At 39.8% G+C, this 6,878-nt stretch overlaps 1 pseudogene; it reads right to left on the minus strand.

Annotated features, from left to right (window-relative positions):
• Positions 1-1,197: 1,197 nt before the first annotated feature.
• LOC109383872 (mpv17-like protein 2) lies at positions 1,198-1,779 on the minus strand (annotated as a pseudogene).
• Between the last annotated feature and the right edge of the window lie 5,099 nt (positions 1,780-6,878).

Genomic DNA, 6,878 nt, shown 5'->3' on the forward strand with positions numbered 1-6,878 from the left:
TTGTAGAATTTTATTATATTGAGAGTGCTAAATACATTAGTAAATTTCTTATACAATAAAAACAAATATCTGGTATTGTTTTTAATTCAAATTGATAAATATGCACAATATTACTTCATGTTACTTAAAATTAGAGTACAAAACACAAGGCATAGTCAAAATTATTACATCATTTCTTTGAAAAAAGGGGACAGCATTACACTCCTAGTCTATTTTTAATAAAATATTTAATATGAATATGTAATAAATGTTTTGTTAATGTTGATTACATATTGTTAAATATTGATTTATTAATACATATTAATATATTACTTTATATAATATTAACTTATGGATATTAATTATTAATGATGCATTGGTATTAATATTAAATGATATTAATGATAAATGTTGATTTAGTAAATATTTAATGAATATTTTAGTATTAAAATTTACAATATTAAAATCTTTAATATTGTAATCTAATAACTTCATTTTTCAACAGTGATGAAAGTAATGAAAAGCATAACTTTCTCATATACACTGTAAATTATGGTATCAAAAATACACATTGGGAGTATGATCCTACGTGGGGTAACTTAGAAATAAGGATTTCTAGTATGTTTTAAATATACATTTATTGGCAAATATTTAGTAAGTGCCTTCAATGCTCTAGGTAGTGGGCTGGTGTCTATGACACAATGATGAAAAAGGACACAGTCCTTCCCTTCCAAATGCTCAGTCTAAAAGAAGACAAACACATATATGTTTTCAATTACAGAGAACTTAATGGAATTTCTACATCCATGACCAGAGGATGAGACTGGCTGCAACCTGAGGCCCTGCTCCAAGGGTCTCAGTGATGTCCCCACTGTGGTCCCAGGGCCCAGAGCCCAGCCTACAATAGTGTTGAGGGTTTGAAGCTTGCAACTGGCTGGCTTGCTGGCTGGGGCCTAGGGCTGAGGATGGGACATCCCCCTCACTGGTCACTGAGGCTCCCAGAAGGACTGTCCACATTCATGGCTGTGTTACAGATGGGTAATCAGAGGCCCAGTGATGGGCTTGGAAGAGGCAGTCCAGCCAGATGCCCAGACAGGGTGGGCATCTGTCATAGTACTTGGCCCAGGACCATGGCCTGCCTTGGGAGCCCATTCCCCTTCCTGCCCCAGGGGGTGGTCAGCTGGAGGTCAGTCTTACCCTGTCTGGCATCTGTTCAGCTCAATCTGCATAGTGCCCAGGGCCACTCAGCATCCGGTACTTCAGGGAGGAGTGGTACATGTCCCAGCCCAGCGTCAGGCCATTGATATAGGTGACTCAGAACTGGGGTGGCACTAAAAGGAAGTTCACTGGCTGCACAGCAGGCCACACGCACCAGTCAGCCTTGTAGAATTTCCCGAACTTGTGTTGCAGCCCCTGACAGCTCTCGTGCAGAGTCTGGCCCTCTAGGCAGCCAAGACCCAAGAACTACCAGATGCCCAGCATGGGAGATGCCTCCAGCTGGGTCTTCGAGGACCTTCCTGAGGACATTTGGGAAGCCACAGAGGCTGGACACTGGAAGTTCAGCCAGAGGTCGTAGTAGTGCAAGAAGTGGCCCATGATGCAACCCATCACAAACATGCTCGCTGAGAGCCACAGGGGGAACTTCCCACCCTAGTGGGCACTGATCTCCCAGGATTGGTGTGCACAGCCTCCAGCCCCCATGACAGAACCGCAGTCTAGCATGTTGGTGATGAGCAGCACATGGCCTTGAACAGGGGCTGCCCCACCTGCCACCCACAGGCCACCAACACCATAGCCCATGGAGAAACTCCGTAAAAAAGACAAATATTTACAAAGTAATTGCAGGGCCCAGCCCAGTGACACCATTGGTTAGGACTTGGCTTGGGATGCCAGCTCTGAGCAGCAGGTCCCCGGTTCAGATCCCACATGAGGACCAGTGACGCTGTGCCTTCTACAGCTAAGATGGTGAACAACAGCTCAACCTGTGCTGGGCTGCTATGAGTCGCAGGCGATGGCGTAGGCTGCAGTGGGGCTGGCTGGCATCTGTCGTGTGCTTTTGTAAGCTGCCATGAGCCACCGTGAGCCGCCGTCCAATGGCCAGCGAGCTACTGCCTCACCCATGAAGAGCGCAATGACAACACGGGCCAGTGAAGCGATGTCCTCTACAACTAGACTGAAGAACAAAAGGACAGCAACTTGTCTGTTCCCCTTCCCCGATTCCCAATAAAATCCTTAAAAAAAAAAAAAGTAATTGCAATAAAACAAGAGAGGTGCTATAAAGTAATAGTAATGATGATGCTCATCAATTTTTGAGCACTTGTAGCGTGCCAGTACCTTATATATTTACTCAAGTAATCCTCACAGCAATCTATGAGATAGATACTAAAAAAGATAAAGAGGTATATTTAAGATCTGCATTCTAACTGATCTTAAATACACCTCACTCTGTCTAGGGAGGTCAGACATCTGAGCCAAGTCCTATAGGATGTATACGTGGACAAGAGGGAGTGATGCATCAGCTGGTATAACATAAATTATGCCACAGGAATCTCAAACCCTCAAATCTTGATGGCTTATAATAACAAAGATTTATAATTACTCACAAAACCTGACTTGGGTTGGGGCTTCTTCATATCTACTCACTCTGGGACCCAAACTGACAGAGCCTCCATCGTCTGAAGTTGCTATAGCAAAAAAAAAGGGATGTGATAAGTCACACATTGGCTCTTCAAGTCTTTACCTAGAAGACCCATGTCACTTCTGCTGTGTTTTCATTCGCCAAAACAAATCACATGATCACACCTCATTTTAATGGGGAAGAGAAATGCCATCCTCTAGTATACCTAGAAGAGAACAGGAACACTGGGGAATACATTTAATGTCTACCAAGGGGTAGAGAGGATAAATAAATCTAGGATAAAGGACATACACAAAGGCATGGACAGGAACGAGTGTTTGGTATCCCCGTGGTTTCAATAATGAAAGCCCAGGATGCACATGGTCGAAAAGTATGAGCAGAGGAAAAAGGTAGGTGAATGACAAATCATGAAGGCTTTTAACACATTGGGAAGTTTAGACTTTATCGTTTGGAACATAGGTAGTTATTCAGGATTTTAAGCAGGAGAAATACTATCAAAATTTTCATTTAGAAAGACCATGTTAACTGAAGCAAGAAAGAAAAGTTAGAAGGAAGAAAGCAGAGATAAGGGGATTATATGAGTTTCCTATTGCTGGGTAACAAGTTATCACAGACTTAGCAGCTTAAAATTTAACAACACGTTTATTACCGAACAGTTTCTGTGGGTCAAAAATCTGGGCACAGCTTAGCTGAGTTCTCTGTGTCCAAGACTCATCAAGTTGCAATCCAAGTGTCAGCTGGGTCATCAGGGGCTCAACTGGGGAGGGATCCACTTCCAAGCTCCCTCATATTGTTGGCAGAATTCACTTTTTCTTTTCTTTTTTTTTTTTTTTAAAGATTTTTATTGGGGAATTGGGTGAAGGGGAACAGACAAGTTGCTGTCATTTTGTTCTTCAGTCTAGTTGTGGAGGACGTGGCTTCACTGGCCCAAGTTGGCACCATCATTGCGCTCTTCCCGGGCGAGGCAGATCAGTCGCCGGCTTCTGGACAGCCGCTCACTGCGGCTGCTGGCCGCTCACGCTGGCTGCTGGCTACACACGGTAGCCCATGGCAACCCACTGCAGCAGGGGCTGCAGCCTACACCGACACCAGCGACTCACAGCAGCCCAGCCCCAGGTTGAGCTGTTGTTCAGCATCTTAGCTGTAGAGGGCAGTGTCACTGGCCCTGATATGTGGGATCTGAACCGTGGCCCTCTGGCGTCCCAAGCCAGCTCTTAACCAACGCGCCACTCTGCCGGCCCAGAATTCAGTTTCTTGCCTCTGTAAGACTGAGGGTTTTACTTTCTTGTCTGGAAGCCATACTCAGCTCCTAAAAAGTCACTCATAGTTCTTTGCCAAATGGGCTCCTCCAACATGGCCACTTACTTTGTGACAGTTTATTTATTCAAAGCTAGCAAGGGAGAGAGCCTCTCACCTTAGAGAGGGCCTAGATCCTCTTTTAAGGGCTTTCAGCTGATTAAATCAGGCCCACCCAGGATAATCTTGATTATCAGTTGGTTTTCAAGGGGGAAAGGATTATATAGGGCATGAACAACAGCAGGTGTAAATAATTGGGGCCACCCTACAGTCTGAGCACTACAGGAACCAAATGAAAGGATATTTCGAGTCTAGGTGAAAAGTTATAAAATCCCAGACTAAGATTCAAAAATGTTTAGGAGATACAAATATACCTTAGATATAATTTAATTGTATCAAACTTTAGATAATAATCAGTTTGGTTCTTTATTTTCTTATCTGTAGAACTGAACTCTGATAATACTCAAAGTAAATATTTTTAAAATTTTTAAACTTTAAAAGAAAAGAGCCACAAATATTTCAAATATCTGGATTATTTGAGCCAAGAATAAAAATAAAACAAAATATATGAATATCAGGTTACCAAGCATTGAGTCCTATGCTACAACTCACACACAAAAACTAGTAATTGCTTCATAGTAACACCAATAGGGTTTATATATAATTTTATGAGTTGAAAAATAAGGTACAGAATATAATTGATAAAATATATGTTGCATTTCTACTCAGATAGCTTATCAAAATAATTGTTTAAAAATATATTTACACATAGGCAATTGTTTTTAAAGGGTAAAATAATTCAATGAGTGTTGTGTAAGATCTTTATGTGTACATACCAGGGGTTCCAAAAAAATGTATACAAATGGACATTTTGGTCAATGTTGCTCAAGCAGTAGTTTGCCGTAATCAAAAGTGTCTGAACACTGATGGTAACTACTTTGAGCACCTCTTGTAATTGCAGAAGTCAAACGTTACTTGTAGTCATCTTTTGTTATCAGTATATATTGAGTATTACAATTTTAATACAGTTTTCCTTTCTTTAATACATTTTTTTTGGCATCCTCTGTATAATTTGAAAACCCAGCAACTGTAAGGATGTCAGTTGAACAAAAGGTATTGCAGTCAGGGCTGAAAGACATTTAATAACTATCTCAGAAAATGACAACGCACCTGCCCCAATTGTCTCTAACTAGAAATGTCAACTACATTTGCTCATAAGGAGCCATAAATATATATAATTGACTAAACAGAGAGAGAGGGAGAAAAAAAGGTAATATCCATTGATGTCTAGCTGTCCATTTCCCTGTTTTACCTTTAGAGACTTCCTTAATGCCTGCATTTTTGAAATGCAACAAAAGTGACCAATACAATTATTTTAGATTCTATGTCAGCTACCATACCGTTAGGCTAAAATTAGAGGCAACTGGCAATTGAGGGAGACCAGTTAAGAATGCATGCAAAACACATTGTACAGAGATAGATTTTAGAAGTTTAGGACTCAAATGCACCAGTTGAGAAAGTTGTGGAACAATCTTTAACTAAAGACTCAATCTCTGGACTAGTGTTTAACCCGAAGAGTACAAACCATGGGGGAAAGTCTCCCAAATTTTCAATGACCCTTAAAGACAAATTTCATGAAAAATTTCTGCTATCTAGAATTTCTAGGGCCTCAGAACATTTACGGTACAGAAGTATGTTTTGCATCCTGAGCTTCAGAAAATGTCATGTTATTTGCATCAAAGAAAAAAAATCCAGTTAATTATTTCATAGGAAACAAATCTAAAAGAAAGAAACTTTGTATGTGCATGAAAATTTCACGGGGTTGCCAGGAACCCAGCTAGGCAGATACCAGCTCAGCATGCTTGCTTTTTAGAATGCTGTGACATGCACACTGCCTGCTGAGGATGTGACAGGAGATGGATCAGAAGATAATGAGTCAATTTCAGGTGTCTTCACATTCTGTCAAAGTGAACATTGGAAAGTGTTTATCACTATTATTTATATAACATTGAAAGAAAAAAGATTTTGAAATTTGTTGTGCTCTGGAATGCTTGGCTAACACTCCATAGATAATAAACAAAAGGTAATTATTGTACATGGTAACACTGCAGCATATCACTCAAAGAGAATTATTTTTAAAAAGTGGTTTCATGAACTTTTGTGCCTCCCAAACTAACATTTTACATATAAAAATTAGCTCAAAAACATATTCGAAGGATTTTTTATCACAATCACAACTCATTCCTGGTTAAACAATGAAGAATGACTATAGCATCTTTAAAACAAAAACCTTTTGGACATATAATTGACATACAGTACAATACACTGATTATATATAAGTATACAATTCGGCAAATTTTAACCTGTAAATAGGTGTGCAATCGCCACCACACTCCTTCCTCATTCCCGTTTGTATTCCCTCCTCCTGTCCCTTTCTAGCCAAACCTCCCCTATCCCTAGGCAACCACGATCTATACTGTCACTTTAGATTAGTTTGCATTTTCTAGAATTTTTCACAAGTGGTACTATATATGTCTTGCTTCTTTAATGCAGCATAATTATTTTGAGATTATTTGGGTAGTTGTATAATTTTTTCTGATTTCTGAGTAGCATTGCACTGTATAAATATAACACAATTTTTTTTATCTCTTCACCTATTGATGGATACGAGTATCTAGGTTATGTCTAGTTTTTGGTTATTATAAATAAAGCCGTTAAGAGCATCTGTGTACAAGTCTATGTATAAACATAAGCTTCCATTTTTCTTGGGTAGATACCTAGGAGCAAAATGACTGGGTCATATGTTAAGATTATGTTTAACATTTTCAGAAACTGACAAACTGTTTTCCTAAGTTGTTGTACTCATTTACATTTTCTTTTTTTTTAAGATTTTTTTTTTATTGGAGAATTGGGGGATGGGAACAGCGTTGGGGAATTGGGGGAAGGGGAACAGACAAGTTGCTGT

This window comes from Hipposideros armiger, unplaced genomic scaffold (assembly GCF_001890085.2).
Source record: "Hipposideros armiger isolate ML-2016 unplaced genomic scaffold, ASM189008v1 scaffold_90, whole genome shotgun sequence".
Classification (NCBI taxonomy): domain Eukaryota; kingdom Metazoa; phylum Chordata; class Mammalia; order Chiroptera; family Hipposideridae; genus Hipposideros; species Hipposideros armiger.